This window comes from Lithobates pipiens, unplaced genomic scaffold (assembly GCF_037356315.1).
Source record: "Lithobates pipiens isolate NorthernLeopardFrog02 unplaced genomic scaffold, aLitPip1_a1.2 Scaffold_19, whole genome shotgun sequence".
Classification (NCBI taxonomy): Eukaryota; Metazoa; Chordata; class Amphibia; order Anura; family Ranidae; genus Lithobates; species Lithobates pipiens.
This window is the reverse complement of record NW_027507764.1, coordinates 141,517,910-141,537,362: the sequence shown is the minus strand read 5'-3', so window position 1 is coordinate 141,537,362 and position 19,453 is coordinate 141,517,910. Positions and strand designations below refer to the sequence as shown.

Genomic DNA, 19,453 nt, shown 5'->3' with positions numbered 1-19,453 from the left:
TTTACAACATGAGGGCAGGCATTACAGTTACATTACAAGAGGAATCAGTGGGCCCTGCTTATAATCTAAAAAGGAAGGGTCAATTGATACAAAAGATAATAGCTGTGGGGGGATGAGCTAATGGAGGAAATAAAACCGTGTTAGAAGCAGGGTAGGCTTCTTTGAAGAGAAGAGTTTTCAGGGATCGCCTAAAGATGGCTAGGTTAGGGGACTGTCTGACAGATTGAGGTAGGGAGTTCCAAAGGATGGGAGAAGCTCTGGAGAAATCCTGGAGGTGAGCATAGGAGGAGGTGACAAGGGAGCTAGAGAGCAAGGAGCTCTTGGGATGGAGCGGCTTGGTTGGTATTTTGGGACTAGGTTAGTGATATAGCTGGGGGCAGAGCTATGGATGGCTTTGTAAATTGTGTATATGTATGTATGTGTGTGTGTGTGTGTATGTGTATATGTATGTATATATATATGTGTGTGTGTGTGTGTATATATATATATATATATATATATATATATATATATATATATATATATATATATATAGTATGTATGTGTGTATATATATATATATATATAAAATATATATTTATTGCATATAATTGTGTGTGTGTGTGTAAATATAAATACAATCCTCTCTTTGGCACTTTTTTCACCCAGTCCCTTTAGAACTGCCAGGATTAATCTTTTTATATGAAGCAAAGGATATGATTTCTTCCTCTGGGTAAACCCTGTAGGATTACTCCACTTTACTTTGCCCCATTTTTTGTAATTTAGCTAAACTAGTAATTAACGTATTCACATTTTTCTGTATGTTCATTATTGCACTTCTATAATATATAGACCTGATATAGCGCCCTTTATGTTTGGGTAGATGCTTAGTGGTGTTTTTTTGATGGTGTAGGATATAGAGACAGGTAAATATTAACCAGGGTCCTACTCTTTTTTTCTAGGTCTGGTTGTTTATTTGGGGATGGGAGTGTCAGAGTATAAGGGGGTGCGGCCGCCTACACTTGAGCTCAGGGATACCTTCTCTGCTTGACAGTAGATTTGGCTGGAAAAAGAGGAAGGACTGAGGCCTGAGTGGCAGGAAACCCATGTGAGAGAATTGACCAATGGTTAGTTTCTTTGGTCAATGGGAGGTCTCTCATAAAAAAGGTGGGTCACATGCTCTGTGGGAGGAGAGGAGTCCAAAGACCAGAGGTTCAGGGCCTGTGGCCTGGGAGTTCAGAGATCCTGGAGCCTCTGGTGGGAGGCTTGAAGGCCCAGGAGTTCAGAGATCCTGGAGCTGAGTCCAGGGAGGCCGTCATCTGGCAGCTGGAGAAGAAGTCAGTATGTTGTGCCGGAGAAAGACTGGGCATCCCATGCAGGGATGTACTGGATAGCGTGGAGGAGAAAGTAGGAACTAAGCAGACGGAGGAAACTGGGAATCTTCTTTCTGTGAGTAACATGGACTATTCATTGGGACAGAGCAATGGGAGTGCAACCCGGTAGGACTAATCCGTAACATAATACTGTGTATCCAAGGAACACAGTATCGAGCACTTTTCTGGGACTGAGGGAGGTTTGACAACACAAGTCATGGAAATGGGTAGTGTGGCCTGCGACTTTGGGGTCAACAGCCACAGCATTATTCAGAGTGATGGTTATCTGTCTATATTGGAAGTGCAAAGGCCTCAGGTAGGAATTGGAACCAGGAAAGGATTGCTGGAAGGGGTTTCAACTAACCAATGCTACAGCAACAATTCAGTACCCTTATTGATTCAAATCTGGGGTCGGATGGGGCATCTCATACACACTATTTAACCGCCCACTGATTTATGCCCAGAATAAAGCCTTATAAAATCCAGTGTTTGGTGTTCTGAAATTGCATGGGGGGGATCGGAAGCGGGGCCATCTGACAAAAGATAACAAACAAAATCAGCAGCCCCCAAGGGGGTAGTGCGCTACACTAATGTAATTCTATTATAGTGTAATCTTTTTCATCATGAAATTTCTGCGTACACTAAGTCAAGGAAACCAGAATACATTTGTCATATAGACTATCTTGTATCCATAGGGCAATGCAGAGATTAGTGGTTCTGCATTGCAGTTTGTGTTTGTTTGATTTTCACTGCAGAATTACCTGTATGGGTATTACATATTTATAAAGTGACCATACACATGAGGCGCCAAACGCCCAGTTTTGCTAATTTTAAACAGACCAAGCAGTAATGCCTCGTTTATGACAGCCAGCAGATATCTGCTAGTGGACTGTTCTTGGAGGGTAAATGTTCAAGCACAACATCCTCCTAAACTGACAAAAATTGAATATTTCTTAGTCGTACAGTCAGGGCCATTGCTAGGTCTACAAAAGATCTGGGGCTAGAGCCCATAGCAGTGTAGTATAGAAAGTCGTATGCTTGGGCGGTCATACACATGTATATACATTAATATACGTGTGTGTGTGTGTATATATCCCCAGAAAGCCCCCACTTACATCAGGGTCCCCGGAGAGCCTCCCCCACTTACATCAGGGTCCCCGGAGAGCCTCCCCCACTTACATCAGGGTCCCCAGAGAGCCCCCCCTTACATCAGGGTCCCCAGAGAGCCCCCCCTTACATCAGGGTCCCCAGAGAGCCCCCCCTTACATCAGGGTCCCCAGAGAGCCCCTCCTTACATCAGGGTCCCCAGAGAGCCCCCCCCTTACATCAGGGTCCCCAGAGAGCCCCCCCTTACATCAGGGTCCCCAGAGAGCCCCCCCCCTTGCATCAGTGTCCCCAGAGAGCCCCCCCCCCTTGCATCAGGGTCCCCGGAGAGCCCCCCCCTTGCATCAGGGTCCCCAGAGAGACTCCCCCTTACATCAGGGTCCCCAGAGAGACTCCCCCTTACATCAGGGTCCCCAGAGAGACTCCCCCTTACATCAGGGTCCCCAGAGAGACTCCCCCTTACATCAGGGTCTCCAGTGAGCCTCCCCTCCCCTTGGGGACTCCTGCAGAGACTCTGGGCTATGGGCCCCAGATTCGGGGCTATAGCCCCAAAAGCCACCCCCTAGCGACACCACTGCGTACAGTACTGGACACATAATCTTTCGTTATTACCATGGTTTATATGCAGTTGCCTTTTGCTTTATTGGACACTGGCAGAAAGAGAAGATAACAGGGACGTTCCCCTATTTAACCCTCCCACTCCCAGCCAGTTTGTTTCCTTAGCTGATTGACCTCTCATCTCTACTGAGAGAAGCTTACCTCTTTCCTATGGAGTCCATCTAAAGCAGGGGTAAGCAACCTGTAGATAGTGGACAAGGTGATCATGGTATGGGCTTGCTGACCCGCCATCCCAGAGCCATCTGAGTGCAATGCAGAGGGACTACTTGTAAAGTTGAAGCTGTAGTAGGAAGCAAGAGCCGATGCCTCCTCTGTAGTGCTTGTCCTGGTTGGTTGGTGTAGCACCTGCCAAGAATGACCCATTCAAGTGAATCAGGCTACTCTGCAAGTGCCCTGCAACATCATGCAGTACAGTAAACAAGGCTGAGGCTGCTATGCATTACCTCATAGTGGGTCTGTTATGATGTGTGGATTATTGGACCTGCCTTCCATTTCACATTAAGGTTGCCATTGCTACATTTGTTGACGCAGTATGCTCCTGCATAGCGTTATAACAGCCTGAGTCATTTAACCCTGAGGTCTCCTGCATGGGGCCATTTAAAATGCCAAAACTATAAGACCTTCCCAATCAACTGGCTTATAGAGCCTGTCTCGTATTGGGATTGACCTCGCCTAAAGATTTTTATTCCTACCAAATGCTTCGCTCAGTAATATCAAATTGAGGAAAGTTTTCTGTGAAAGTGGCCAGTTCCTGCCGTTTCTTATTTTGGTAAGGTCCTAACACCACTCATGGAGGGTAATCCATGTTCATGGACCTGGCAGACAAGAGGTTAGAGGCCCTCCCTAAAGCTGTCTTTTCCCTAGTTGGCCTGCCATGCAACCTGCCTTTTCTTATTATTATGGCAGTCTGTTAGACCATTGCTGTCTTGACTAAATGCATGGGCTGAGCTCCTAGTTCCAGCCTAACAGATGCCTTAGTTGTAGGTCAAGACTTTTTTTTACTAATGACCTCATGCCACTGTGTGACTGGCTTGGTGGACATACTTCATCATACCTGTCTTTTGACTTAAATGCTCAGCTGAGCTCCTATGCGAGGAAAAATCTCTTGAGCAGTTACCCTTTTGAGGATGAATGCCTTTTTGATACATCCTTATATATGTACATCAAGGGGTAAGGGTACTCTCCTCCTCCAAAGAAAGAAGACTTGTGCCTATACTTCTCAGAGAGGGTGGAGGGCAACGCCTGTTGGTCTTCTGGTCTCAGAAGTCTGGATGTAATTTCCTAGGGATACAAATTAAGTTTCACATTCTGCTGCCTCCTTGTCTTGCTTCATGCTTTCAAACTTACCTCGCCCACAGCAAAGTCTATTATTACCCCATGCCAAAAGAACAACACTTTCAGGGCTTCTCTTTAAACTTTTTCATCTAGCCTGTTATATCTCTTTCCAAGATTTATTCTTTGGCCCATACAACACAATTTTGAACATGGGGATCCTCTATGTCTCTGCCTGCTGTACGTTGGGGTGCTATAACACTATAATTGTTTAGTACAAGTCAAAGGCATATTCCATTCACTAAATTAATTATAATGTATTTGAGAATGTATTATTCATGAAATATGTAATTCATACAATGTTTACATATTTAGCTATCATCTGCATACCATCTGTCCTGATGAAGAAACTTTACCACGAAACGCATTTACATCCTGATTCGGGTTAGCCTATTTGTTTCATATACTGTAATACAGATATGTCTATGCAATAGGTTCAGGCCTTTGGTGTACCAATCCAGTAGAGGGTATATGCAATATTTTATTTGTGGGCTTATTGTGCCCTGATTTTCCTGTATTACTTATATTTTAATCAATTTTGTAATAAGTATTTATTTTATTATATTTAATGGTGATCTTGTGTTGTGCCTGTTAAGTCCATATCTAGAGGCCTGGCCCATTTTATCCCTTGTTTGGATCCCTTATTTTCCTTTGGTCTTATATCTATTGGATGTGGCACATGAAAGTTCATATTTTGTTTATATTTAAACCTTTTGTTTCCCAAATCAATAGAGAAATCTGGCACATTCTGCATCTAAAGACTCTCAACTTGTTCCTATGTTTTCAACAGTTCCTTGTGGAATCTGCCAGATTGGTCATTACCCCTACCTTCTGTAAATTTTGTGAATTTAGTAGACATTCAGGATGCTTACTTGCACATCCCCATATTTCCTCCATCAAGTTATCTGTGTTTTGCGGTGGGAGATACCAATTTGTCTCCCTCCTTTTTTGGCCTCTCCATGGCCTCACAGGTTTTCACCAAGGTGCTTGTCCTCGTTTTACTAAAAGGATTCATGTTGTGGGTTATTTGGACAACTTTATGTTTAAAAGATCAGTCCTCCGTAACCCAGGCCAACGTCCTGCAGATAGTGTAGACTGTACAGAGCTTCAGTTGGATCCTCAATCCGAGGAAGGAAACCCATTTTACAAATTGGAATACCTGTACCAGGTGTTAGACATGGCCAGCTGTCCATAAACTTCTGCCTCAGCACAAATTTCTATCTGTTTGCTTTCATGCTCAGGTCCTCTGTACCCAAGGAAAAACCCTTGCTTTGTGCCTGCATGCCTAGGACTTGGGCCTAATGGTACGGAGTAGTCTCCTTCAAGGCAGTACTGTACATCCAGTTTTACTCCAGACCGTTCAAACCAATCTTGCATTGTGGATTAGTCCTTAGACCACCCTGTTCTTCTGACCTAAAAAATAAAACCTGACTCCTTGTCAAACTGGGGTGCTTTGGATTTTCTTTTGGTGCAGGGGACTTGGTCATTGAAGGAAGCCTGCATTCCTATCAGCATTCTAGAGCTCAGAGAAATTTGGTTGCCCCTTCAATGCTGGATCACTTAATTGCAAGGGAACCCTTCAAGAATGTCATTTAGACAATGCCATGGCTGTAGTCTACATCAACCATCAAGGAGGAACAAGAAGTTGCCTCACACAAAAGGAAGCAGGCAGAATTGCGCAATCCAGCCTAGTCCACTGTTTGAATTCATTCATGGAATATTATTAGCTAGACTTTCAAATCCTTTGCTCCTAGGTCCAGGAGAATGGATTCAAACCTTCCTCATCTGGAGGTGTTTTAAGCCCTTTGCAGCAGGTGAGGGACACCAGACATGGATCTTCGGGCAGATTCAACTACACGCTTCACAGGTTTGTCACCAGGACCAGGGACCCTCAGATTTTCAGTGGATGCTCCGGTGCCCCCGTAGAATCAGATCATTATGACCTACACCTTTCCAACCCTCTACAGGATTTGGATGGAGGACATTCTGGTGATTTTTTTTTTTTTTCATTGCACCAGTTGCGTTCAGGAGAACATAATTCTCAGACTCTTGGCAGACTCTTAGTGGGCTCTCCTGGATTGTCTGAATTTTCTATCCCAAGGGCCAGGTGTATCCTACTGCTTTTAGTTCACTGGCCTTAACAGCTTGGTTGTTGAAGCCATGGTCCTAAGAGATGGGGCCCATCAGACCCTGCCTACCCTCTTGAAGGCTACGAAATAGACTTACAAATCCTCACACCTGGAATGCATATTCTGCTTGGTGCAAGTTCAGTAAATTTCACCCTAAGAAATACTTTGAAAGACTCTGATCCTTTTTCTGGTTGGATTTTGGATCGTCCTCTGGCTTTGAGTACCATCATCACCAGGTAAGGTCTTTGTGCAGGAAGCCATACTTTTCCTCCCTCCCTCCTGTACACTTCTCTGTGTGCCCATGGGACCTTATTCTCTTTTTCTTGGCCCTTCAAAGGCTTCCATTTAACCTATTGGGTATATTCCTTTGTCTGAGCTCCCTTGCAATGTGGTCTTTCTCATTGCTGTCACCTGTGTGCACATGGTCTCGGAGTTAAAAATCTTGTCTGGTACAGAGAACCCGGTTGTCTGAGGCCTAAGGCCTCCTTACTCCCTAAGGTGGTCTTTTACTTCCATCTTAACCAGGACATCCTCCTTTTTTATGTCCCGCTCCAAAACATCCCCAGGAAATTTCTTTCCACTGTCTTGACTGTGTATATGCTGTGAGAGTCTGCCTCTGAGATGCTTCTACTTTTAGGCAATCTGATATAATCTTTATACTGTCAATATAAAAGGACTACATATTCTATGGTACCTTGCTGTCTGCAAGCTATGATTCCTGTATCAACTATGCCTTTGAAATGCCTCCTTGCAACACCTCTGTAGTTTAGTAGGCAGACTCTGTGAAATGTGTGACACAGCAGTGCCTACTCATAGAACATAGTGAATATGTGGGATTCTTCACAAAGAAAGTTTACAAATTTCACACATTTTTAGATGACTTTTACATTTTGACAGTAGATGGGCTTTAAGGCTGGGTTCACACTATTGCAAATTGGATGCAGATTTGTCCGCATCCAATTTGCATGACAGGAGAGTCCTGTTCATCTTTGACTCTTTCACTGCAGGTCAGGTCCAAATTTAGCCAAAAATTTGGACCTAATTAGGACCTGAAATGGTGAACGGCAATACACCAGACCCCCTGATGTAAGCCGCACTGCACACAGTGTGAACCCAGCAGATCTAATCCCAGTTACTAAAATCTTGCATACAATAAAGCTGGTCATACACTCATTGATTTTTATTTTTTCTTGTTTAGCCTGCAACACAAGAAATCCAACAGATTTCTCCATTCACACTAAACGGCGCTAGAGGACGAATCTCTACTACTGGCTGTTGTATTGTGACAGCTGGCACCTGCAGCTTTCAGAATACCTGAACAGTGGCTGCATCTGATGGATGCAGTTTCTATTCGGTAGACAAGGTTACACCCAGCTCCTTTGACATGTCAGTTGAAAAAAGCCTTTTGTTGAGCTTAGTGATGCCGACAGGGACATCTAAAGCTAGAATTTCCAGTCGTGTATGGCAGTCTCAAGCAGCTTTCACAAAAATATTTGGATATCCTGCTATGAAGGCTCTTGTTCAGGCTCTTCTTATAATGTGGGTGGCAACTGTCTTCCAGTTGTGCCCCCTGCATTGTCATTATGTCACGTGCTTCCATGGTGGAGATTCGAAGTGGCCATGCTGGCCCACATTGCTCAAGCATGATCCTTTTGTTGTCACTATTGGAACCCCAATACAGAGCAATGATAAGCAGCTGATGCTGGAGCAAGTGAATATGGACAGGAAGGGGCTGAAAGACTAGATATCTGCAGCACTGAGTTGCAATAAAAGGTAAAAGCCATATGCTATGATAAAAACAATGGCAGTTAGGTAGGATACATTAGGGTTTACTTTACTAAAGGCAAATAGACTGCACTTTGCAAAGTACAGTTGCATTTTGCAAGTACAATTGCGCCAGAGCTTAATAAATGAAGTAAAGCTTCATTCTTCAAAGGATACCCAATCGTTTGCAAGGAAAATAAAAAAGCTGCATTTTTGCTTGCACATGATTGGATGATGGAAGTCAGCAAAACTTCTCATTTACTAAACTTTGGAGCAACTGCACCTGCAGCGTGCACAATCAATTTGCCTTTAGTAAATCAACCCCATACTGTTTTACCAAACCAAATGTTATCTAGACAGGATTTACACCTACTTTAATTGCATAATAAGTTTACACTATATGCATAGGACCTTGCATAACTGAAGCTGTTACTTATGGTTGGCTAAGGCTACATTGTCATGAAAGTTTAGCCACACTCCCAGTGTCAAGAAACTACCAATTCCTGCAACTGAGATTTAGGCCCCTTTCACACTGAGGCGCTTTGCAGGCTCCAGAGGGCTAAAAATAGCGCATGCAAAGCACCCTCAAACAGCCGCTTCTGTCTCTCCAGTGTGAAAGCCAGAGGGCTTTCACACTGGAGCGGTGCGCTTGCAGGACGCTGAAAAATGTCCTGCAAGCCGCATTTTTGGTGCGCTGTAGGAGCGGTTGAAAACAATGGGGCAGCACTCCAAACCCGCCCGCAAAGCCCCGCTAAGACGGTAAAGCGCCACTAAATATAGTGCCGCTTTACCGCCAGCGCACCCAGCACCTCAGTGTGAAAGTAGCCTGAACAGCTGTGTGTGGATAGCTACAGCTACCGATTGTGTACAGTGAAATAACAGGCTGTCAGTGGCTGCAGCTATCTGCACACAACTCAGTCCCAGCTGTAGGAATCGGATTATTGTCACTAAGATTCACAGCATGGTTACCACCCATCTGTATGTGGCCTAATATCTGGGAAAGTGGCAACACTTTAAACAAAATATCCAGAGACAGTTGTCAATCAGACTTTCCTGATTTAGTTAAAATTGGTAAATAGGCTTTTTATTTACCATTTTTTAATGTATAGCTCTCTGTTCCTATTTCGATTTTGTGTATGTGTTTTTTTTATTTATTTTTTTATTTTTTTTCAGTTAAAAACCTAATTACTGGTGCTGTCATTGATTTCCTAAATTGGACACTGCCCATGCAGTGTTAACAAGCAGGGTTATGTTATGGTGATGTATATTAAACCAGATTATCCCATTGCCAAGCATGTGTGCAACTCGGTCGTCTGTGTCACCAAAACCCAAAGGAGCATCTGACATGGAGTGAGCAGCAAAAACTGTGATCACTTACAAATCAAACATGGCATGCTCTAAACCGATTGTGCACGGCAATCGCTGCTTAAAAAAGACAACTAATTGAACATGATAAAGTGTAAAGTTAATTAACACCTTTAAATTTGTTGATTGCTTTCTCGGGATTATATTGTTCCTTGAGCAGCAGCTTTCTGTCCCAGCTGTCGCCTGGTTAGCAAGTGTCGCTGGTAAACAATAGAGACACCATAATACGTTGTAAATGGTCCCTGTGACAGCGGCCCCTTGTGAGGCTGCATCTGTAGAAAATGATTAGAACAATTGCATTTTAAAGACGGTTTAGATGGCTTTCCTGGTCCCATTGGCCCTCTCTTTTGTGGAAGTCTGCTAAATGCTTATTTGGTCTTTTCAAGAGATATTGTGATTTAATGTTTCTGGTGGCATAGGGTTAAAAGTGTATTTTTAGGGTGCTTTATGTGATGTTTTCAGGAATATAAGCACAAGTAGTTCCCTGTGCCATGTAAGGCTGTTCTAAATTTGACTATTATCAAAACTGCTTGCTTTTCAATTTCTTGATTTTATTATTTATTTATTTTTTTTGTATAAACACATTTTAAAAGTTGTGCATTACTGGCAGTTTATTGAAGTAACCCGACAATACAATGACAGCTGGCAAAGTTATATACACAAGAATAATTCCCTTTTAAAGCACATTGCTTCCTTCCTTGTATTTCAAAGGTATTGTAGATGTAAAATACTGTATATTGATCTATAAGTCTATTTTATTTGCATAATGGCAAAGACAGCCCCATCACCAGATGACACAAGTCTGGTGCAGTCAATTCATTGTCACTTTTTGGGCCATTGATGACAAAGAGAATTACTTAAATAAGCCACTCATGAGGCAGTAGTTCAGACCAAAGTGCCATTTTGACCTTGTGCCCATTAGCTCTATAAGCTAAATATCTACAATTCAATCTATAATCATCCAAAGAGAACCGGCTGTCCAATTGTTTGATGACACTCGCAGGAATAAGGCTTTCAACTCGCAGGCTGGTCCAACGCATAGCATTTGCTACCTAGACCCGTATAGTGTTTTAAAGGGAGAACGCTTACCTTACAGTATAACTGAAGGCAAAACATTATTATTTTATTTATTTTTTGCTTTATAACTGAGAGCGATTAAAATGCCTGTCAGGTTTTTATAGCTGTTTTTGCCCCTGTCTTCACTTTTTATTTTTTTATTTTTTATAGCATTATTGCAGAAATTAAAAGTGAATAAAAACCCAGCATTTTGAGTGGTCATCAGAAAGGGAATAGAGGGGAAATCTTCCAGTGTGCGACACTAGTTCTGGTGGCCCTAGGGACTACTAAGGAATTTTCTCCATTAGTAAATATGGAACATGAAAAGGGAAGTCTCCCCATTAAGGCACAGATAGCAAAATAAAGTTATAACCCACCCTTGCTCTATTGCAAAATGAGGGGGAGGGTGGTTTTTCCTTCAGTTCTACTTTAGGGCAAATTCACACTATGCCCGTTGAACGGTATATTACTGCACTGTCAAATGCCAGTCACTGCTAGGACATACAAAAAAATGTTTTTTGTGTGTCCTAATAGCACTGCAATCAGTCTGGAGCTGCGATAAAATGCAGACATGCTGAATTTTATAGCAGCGCCCCAATGCGGGTTCGGATGTCACTGTACATCATAAAAAAAACAAAGTAGAAGAAAATTAGGTTTGGCACAATACATTTTTAAAGGCATAGCACAACCCACTTCATCAGTAAAGTATCAGCAATGTCTATAAATAATCAAACAGAAATGTACAGGCAATACCCATAACATCTGCTAAATGTATATAATCAAATAAGTTACAAAATGTGTACATACAATAGTCAACTGTGCTCTAGCTTTACCACTGATGACACCATTTGAAACCTCACTGGGTCAAGTTCAGGTACACTAGATGGGATGGCAGATCTGCAGTACTGCCAAAATAAATGGTATATATTTAACTGTATGCATCTGCTCAGATTGACTGGGGTGAGAAAATGTAATTTAAATTTATTAGTATACAGTGATAATTCCTCTAATTTCAATAAAGGGGATATGTATCTCTTGACCTTCCCTCTTACATTGTAAGCTCTAAGGAGCAGGGCCCTCTGATTCCTACTGTATTAAAGTGTATTGTATTTGTACTGTCTACCCTCAAGTTGTAAAGTGTTACTGTTGGCACTATATAAATCCTGTATTATAATAATAATGTAGATCTAAGGCATAGTGTAATTTCCTTGTGTAGCTATGTTTTTTTTTTTTTAAATTAATTTGCCTGAAACTACAGTTGGGTTTCAGGACTATTCTCTAAATTTCTGCTTTCAGTACCAGTCCATCTGGGTTGCACTGGGTTCTCCTTGGCCACAGGTGTCGCTGTCACCGCCGGCAAGAGTAAGAACACGGTTTAGCTGGGTGTATTGAATGCCACTGTTCTCTCGGAACCAGCCCAGTGGGAGTCTTCTCCTGCTGTGCAGTCTGGGGGTGGTATTTAAGTAGTGCGGGGTTCCGTCTTTGATTTTCTGTCTTTTTGGTTCTGGTGGTCCTCCTGACCCAGCCCATGGCCCTCCTGGCCTGGGGCGTGGAACCATGCATTCCGAATCTCGGGGCCGGCTGGCCCGAGGCAACTACAGGAACAGGCCGAGTGGATTTCAGGGCCTATTAATCCAAGGGTGGTCCGGTGCCATCTCATCTGAAGGTAGAGGCCCAGCAACTGAAGAACCCCAGGGAAGGACTCTTAAGGAGAAGGCCGTGCACAAGGCTGGCTTCTCTGAAGGAGTCTGGAGACCTAGTTGAAGGACACAACCTGGATCTACACTCATACGGTATCGCCGGATCGGCTGAGAGAACCTGGTACCGTATGATAGCTCTTTAAATTTATCTACGTCCCTCAGTAACGCTCAATTGTGCATCGCAAGTCTGTGGCAGAGACTTTGTCAAGCACCCTACCGGCTGCTAGGCCTAGTGAGAGGAGTTCTATCCGGGGGTTGTAAAATCCAGTTGTGAAACTGTCTTTATTCTCTGGATTTTCTATAAGGACTTCCTTTAATATTTGCAATCTAAAGTACCTGAACTTACTCCTAACCCTCTACCCTTTACTGAAAGACTCTGTTTCTGTTCCAAATAAATAACCCAAAAGAAGATTCAGTGTCAGTTTCCACATTCTTTGGGCCATCTACCACGGGAATCCCTAAACGGAGAAACAAACAAGGAAGTAACGGTAAGCCCAATAAAACCAGCAGCTCCTTCAGGGATCAGTGCTGCACTTGTTTAAAAAGTAATTAATCCAACAATGTATCAGTTGAGTATAGTTGGCATCAAAGGATTCCCCAAATATGAATAGAGATGTTAGGTAGCTGTGTAATAATTCATTCACCAGTGTGCCACAGAGCTTTGCCCAGTAAAGATGGTAATATAGGACAAAACTGCAGGATACTACCATTTGAATAGCTCTGCTGTGTTTGCGCACTCAATATGCAATAGTGGTGGCATGTGACTTCTGGACCCTGGGACTGAATTTTGTGGAACCAGCACATGCATAGACCAGGCTTGCACCAATACAAAGCAGGTGGGCAGATAGAATCTACGCCTCCCGACATTATGACATTGTGCTAAATGCACAAATGATATATGTGGGCAGTTTTACCTGGCAAAAGAATGGTATTTCTGTACATCCAGGCCTGAGATTTACACAGATTTGCTAAACAACTCACCTCAGTCTATTTCTGCCGTATTTGTCCCTCCCGTAGCTTTTGACTTGAAATTGAAATCTGAAGCAGCAGACTTTTTATGCCCCGTTTGCTCTCTTCTCTTCTTAGCATGTCCCTTGTTGGCATGAGTGTGCAGCAACCTTCCACCAGGTCTCATTTGGAACAAAGCCTGGTGCACCATTTGGGAAAAATCAAGCCATAGTTCTACTTTATAAGGACAGCTGGAGGAATGAGTTATGATATTGGGTGTTACTACTACAAAGGTCCCCTGGAGTGGATAAACGGCTCAGTCAACTGTCATCTAAACTAAAATATTTTTGGGTAAACTGGTTTAATAAATTAAAAACAGAATCACTGAGATGGAAAAAGCATCACCCCCTTATGTCAGTATTTTTGCTGGACCACATTTTGCTTTAATTACAGCCTTTAGTTTGTTGCCCAGTCATTCCACAGATTTTCAATGGGGTTCAAGTCCGGGCCCTGACTAAGCCATGCAAGGTCATTTACTTTTCTCCTTCAACCACTGTGTATTCATTTTTGTGTGGATTTATGCCAGACATATCGTTTGGTGTTGAGGCCAAATAATTAAATTTTAGTCTCACCTGATTAGTAGACACACATCCCAACTGACTAAAGGCTGTAATTAAAGCAAAAGTTGGTTCAAAAAATTACTGACATATGGGAGGGGGGATCCTTTTTCCAAACCTTGTAATTGGGTTTTTGATTTTTTGATTTTTTTTTTTTTTTTTTTTGGTGTGTTATTTTTCACTTGGATGTTAGAAATTGCACTTATAAGTACAGCTGGATAAAACTGAAAATGTACCTGTCTTAATTTCAGGCTGTAAAGGAACAAAATGTGATTATTTTAAATGGGGATGATTCTTTTCCATTTTCTATACCCACTATGTAAATACCTCTCTCAAAGTTATTGATGATCTGATACATGGTTGATTTAGGTGCAATCTTAGTAGCAGCAATATCCTTGCCCGTGAATCCCTTTTTGTGGCAAGCAAGGTTGACTACACGTGTTCCTTTCTGGTAACCATAGTTAACAGAGGAAGAACAATGTATATTGTAGCTGCTGACTTTTAAAAAAGACTCGTACCAGCCCAGGAATCCAGCACTGTCTTTACCCGGGCCAGTTCTTCGCCAGTGTTCAGTTCTGCGGTGCTGCCGATGTTTACTATGGGAAGCCCATCGTGACTCAATGTGGCTTCACAGTTGGCTCAGCAGTGGCAACACTAGGGTTGGTGTCACCTGATGCAGTAAAGGATGTTGTCACCCCCCTCCCCCTATTATATATATATATATATATATATATATATATATATATATATATATATATATATAATTTATGTAACACCACATATGATGACAATAGTAGTACAGTAATAACTAATGGAAAACCAGCACATTTGAATGACAATACAAAGTGAATGGATTGTGGTAGTCCCCAGGTAACACCCTTTCAATAAATTTAAAAGGCTCAGATTGTATGGCTGACTCACTGTGGACATTAAATGTTGCAGACAAGCAGGAGTAGGCATGGATCTAATCTGGGTATGGGTGCACACACTGGCCTGCTCCCGGTCCATGTGGTGTTAGGGCTGGAAAGGCTTCCACACAAGGAGATGTCAGGAGCACTGATACCCCCATGTGCCCTCTCTGCCCCTCATCAGTGTGTTACTTAGTGTAGGTAGAATGTACAGAGCTGGGGCTTGGTGTGGTTATTGCAGGTGACAATGGCTTTGATCATGGTGGCTTCGGGCTCTGCCTGGGACAGGTGTTGAGTCCCCAGGTTTCCAGCCTGCTCTCCCCCCAGTCATGTCATCTGTAGCTCAGCCTATCTGGCACCACTGAGGGAAGGAGAAGCGCTGCCCTATGGCTAGTCCAGGCCTGGTGTCACCCCTCTGGCTGTTGTCACTGTGGTGTGGTCTGCACCCCCATAGTGACACTACTGTGCATGCGTGAGCAGTGCTGCACTCTGTGAATAGTCCTGCAGCCTCCTGGGAACTGTGCTGAGTCCCAGGAGGCTGTGGGAGGAGGTCAGAACTTCTGCTTGAATTGCAATTTGAGCAGAAGTGGTAGCGGGTAACTGTCAAAACAGGGAGAAAGACAATTAGAAAAATGTAGAAAGTGAAGTTCAACTGCGTTAAATGATTAATCATTTTCATTGGTTTACAGTGCATCTACCTTTTTTTTAAAATGTTTCTTAACCAGCTGAACGCTTTTTTTTTTATGCAACAGAAATAAAATTAAGCTTATACCATACAGTATATGCCATACATATAAAAAAGCAATGTGCTGGCAGCAGCAAACCTGCCTGCATTTTTTGAGATTTTAAAGGTAAAAATATAGCAGAAGAACTACAAAGTGCCTGACACCTGATTTGTACAGGAATATTTCAGTCAATGAAGGAACAAGCAGTGCAGTTCAGTCTTGTGTTGTTGTGTACCCTTAAAACAAGTCAGAAATTGTACTGTACTTGTCTTCTGATCAACCCACTTAAGTCCGGAAGTACAAAAATGCAGTGATCACTATAATATATTGTTTGTATTACAAAATTATCTGAAGATCTTGATTGGCTTATCTTAGAAGAGATGGACGTGGACACCACAGCGGCTCAGTAATGGGCACTGTGTACTAGGATTTCCGGGACGCAGGTCCAGTTTCCACCATGGACACTATCCACACAGTGTTTTTGTCTCCTGATTCTCCAGTTTTCACCCACAATTTCTAAACATTTTTAGTGAACAAAAAAAGAAGCTGACTTATTAGTGTTTTTTTTTTTTTATTATTATTTTTTATTATTTTTTTTAATTATTATTGAAGCTTTGTTACATACTGTATATCAATAGCAAAGACTCGAGTTGAATTTATATATTGTTGTCACTTGTACTCGTCTTAAACAGTAGTAAACAGCAGCCTTTCTCAACCTTTTTAACATAACAGAACCCTTGAAATTGCTTCTTGGGTTCAGGGACCTCCTCTTTATATTTCCTGTATCTACAGCTCACAGTACATTAGTGTGATGGTCATTGTGAAGAATTTTTTACATTTGGGGGTCATTGTGAAGGGTCCTCCTATACAGATGGCTACAAAGGATTTTGTTAGTAGTTGCACATCTGCAAGGCGGAGGTTGCTCATTGTTCAAGGAACCCCTAACATTTTCTGGAGGAAACCTAGTTTTGAAAGGCTGCTTTGGAGGGTAGTCGGACATGCAAGGGAACTTTTGTAGCACACTGTAAAGGTAACCCTAAATGCTTGGGGGGGGGGGGGGAATAGTACCAACAAAAGTGGGCTCGCTCACTCTTGTATTTTCAAATGTGGAAGTCAAAAACCAAAATGTTGCAGAAAATCCTTCTAAATTTTCTGGCATAGTCACTTTAATTATCTGTCCTTCCCCTTACCGCTGTCTTTTTATTTTTATATTTATCATGATCTAACCCCAATGACTTCTGAATTGATTTAAGCATAATCAATAACCGTAGCCTTGCTGGTGTTATATTTTATGGGCTATTTATACTTACGGTCTAATTGACTAAAGTTCCAAATTGTGTTCCTTGCTTTAATTGTATACTTTGGGGAGAAACGCATATTTTTTTTTTCAAGCAAGGAATGGTAGCAATCCCTAAATGAAATTCTCTGTAGATGAAAGTATCAATTTTCTCCTTCTTTGCACTGTAAAATGATTAATTGCTCTTTTTGGTTAAGTAATTTATTTTTTTATCCGTTTGCAACCTAAGTGTTTGTACTACTGAGGGGGAGCAGCTGTCAAAAAATTAACCAGCTGAGAGCCGTTGTCAGCATCCATTCTGGTTTAATAAATGGCTCTCTGTAGATATTTAGCAGCCTGTAATCTAGATAAAAAGCTGTTGACCTATGATGGATAATACCAGCTTTTGTTTGTAAGTTCTGGCTTGAATTGTCATCTTAATTTGTTTCAGGTCGTATTACAGGATTTTTGAATTCATTATTATGTACCGTGGATAAATACAGCTAGGCTAGGATTAGTGAAGTATCATTGCCAATAATTAATAGGCTGTTTTTCCGAGTCAAGCATTATGATCTAAAAGAAACCACAATTTAACTGGACAATAATATTTAGCATATACAGCATAATCTTGTAGAATGTTTAGCAAGTTGTTTTTTTAGCATTTGAGTAAAAACATTCATTCAAACCACACATCAAGAAGGTCGATGAATAATATGCAATTCTTTTCTGCAATGGTTGGTGTTGGCTTCAGTAAAAAACCTCCCCATTGGCCCATATATAATGGGGCCTCACTGACCAATGGGGAGCTCAGAATGAGGCTGAGCTAAGCTCAACTTTGAAAGGAAAAATTAAATTTGCATGTAGCTTCAGCAGCCTATAGTTGTGCATTAACTGATTTTGTTGACGTTTTTCACTGAAGGTAAGCTAGATACTTTAAAAGGGGTACCCCATCTTTAAAGGAAACCTTACTTCAGGGAAACATGAGGGCTGCCATTCTTTTTTCTACAAATGCTAGTTGCCTGGCCTTTTATACAAATTTCTACAGCTGAAATATACTCTTAAGGCCCATACACACGATCAGACTTTTTGACAACAAACATGCAAATTTGCTGTTTTGGAGCAACATCCAACCGTGTGTACGCTCCATCGGACAAACTTTTTTCGGTTTTCATCGGATTTTTGTTGGCTGTGCGAACGGACAAACTTTCTGGAAACAAAAGTCTGATGGAGCAAAGTCTGATCGTGCGTACAGAAAACCATAGGACTTTTGTATAAAGTACCAACACACATGCTCAGAACCAATGCAAAAGATCAGACAACAATACAGAAGTTGACCAAAGGTGGCGGTAAAGGGCAGAAAAACCACGTGATTTGGTGAAAATTGGCTGAAAAAGTCCTGCCGTGTGTATGCAATACAAGTTCTCGGCCGACGCCCTTTGTACAAAAATCCACAGGAAAGTTTGTACAAAGTCCAATCGGGTGTATAAGGCTTTAGAATAAGTTTGCTTATAAGGACTTATAACTCTACCTTGACATTCTGATGTGCATAATTTGTTCTGATCTAGTATTTATAAATGATTGAAATTGCTGGGTTAGCATAACCCAGGCACGTAGTATTTTCAGGAGGCGATTAGCAATGGTAGCCCCTATATTTTTCTCAAAAATAAATAAATTTACTTTTATGTTAGAGGAGCTGCACCTTTAAAAAAATATTAAAAGCCAGCAGCTACAAATATTGCAGCTGCTGACTTTTAATAAATTGACACTTACCTGTCCCAGGGTCCAGCGATGTTGGCGACAGATTACGAGCAATCACTCGTCTCTCCGCTGCCCCACTGCCATCCTCTGTCAGGGAATCAGGAAGTGAAGCAAGCATGCGCGAGTCGCGTTGAGCGTCTCCACTGGTCCCCGCTGTGTCCTGGGCACTGTGTGTTTCCCAGAACAGAACGGGGGGTGGGGCGGGGCATCTGCGGCTAGCTGTGGCTAGCTTGTCCCGGAAGTGGGTGCAGATACCTGGATTATCCAGGTATCTGCACCCCCCTCCCCCCTGAAAGGTGCCAATTGTGGCACCGGAGGGGGGCAGGGATCAGATGAGCGGAACTTCCACTTCAGGGTGGAGGTCTGCTTTAATGACGTGGAGTTGTTTAGATAGGCTTGACAGGAGAACTCGGGGCAACACAAAACTTCACAGCAAAAGCATCAAAGCACTTGAAAAATTAAACTTGGCTCTCACATCAGCTCAGCTCCTCCTTTCAGAACAGCTGCACTGTGTTTACATTAGAGATTAGAAGCCCACTGAGTCACTGTTGGAAGGGAGAGCAGGGAGAGCAAAACTACACAGAGAATAATTGCAGTGCTTGTTAGCTTTGAGGACAAATGGCTCCTCTGTGCCTGCAGCTACATAGTTTGGTAAGGTCTTGTTTTAAACTTAATTTACTGCTTGTTGGGTATATGTAGATTTTTGAATGTGCACGTCCATGCCACAGTTATACTTTCAAAGAGATCTGTCTTTTTGTTACTTTAGTGTAATGATTCTCTTTATTAAGAATGCATTTCTCT

At 42.2% G+C, this 19,453-nt stretch overlaps 1 protein-coding gene across 1 annotated transcript in view; it reads left to right on the top strand.

Annotated features, from left to right (window-relative positions):
* The window catches only part of HIBADH (3-hydroxyisobutyrate dehydrogenase), a 213,622-nt gene that overhangs the window by 136,473 nt on the left and 57,696 nt on the right, over positions 1–19,453 (top strand). The window lies entirely within an intron of this gene.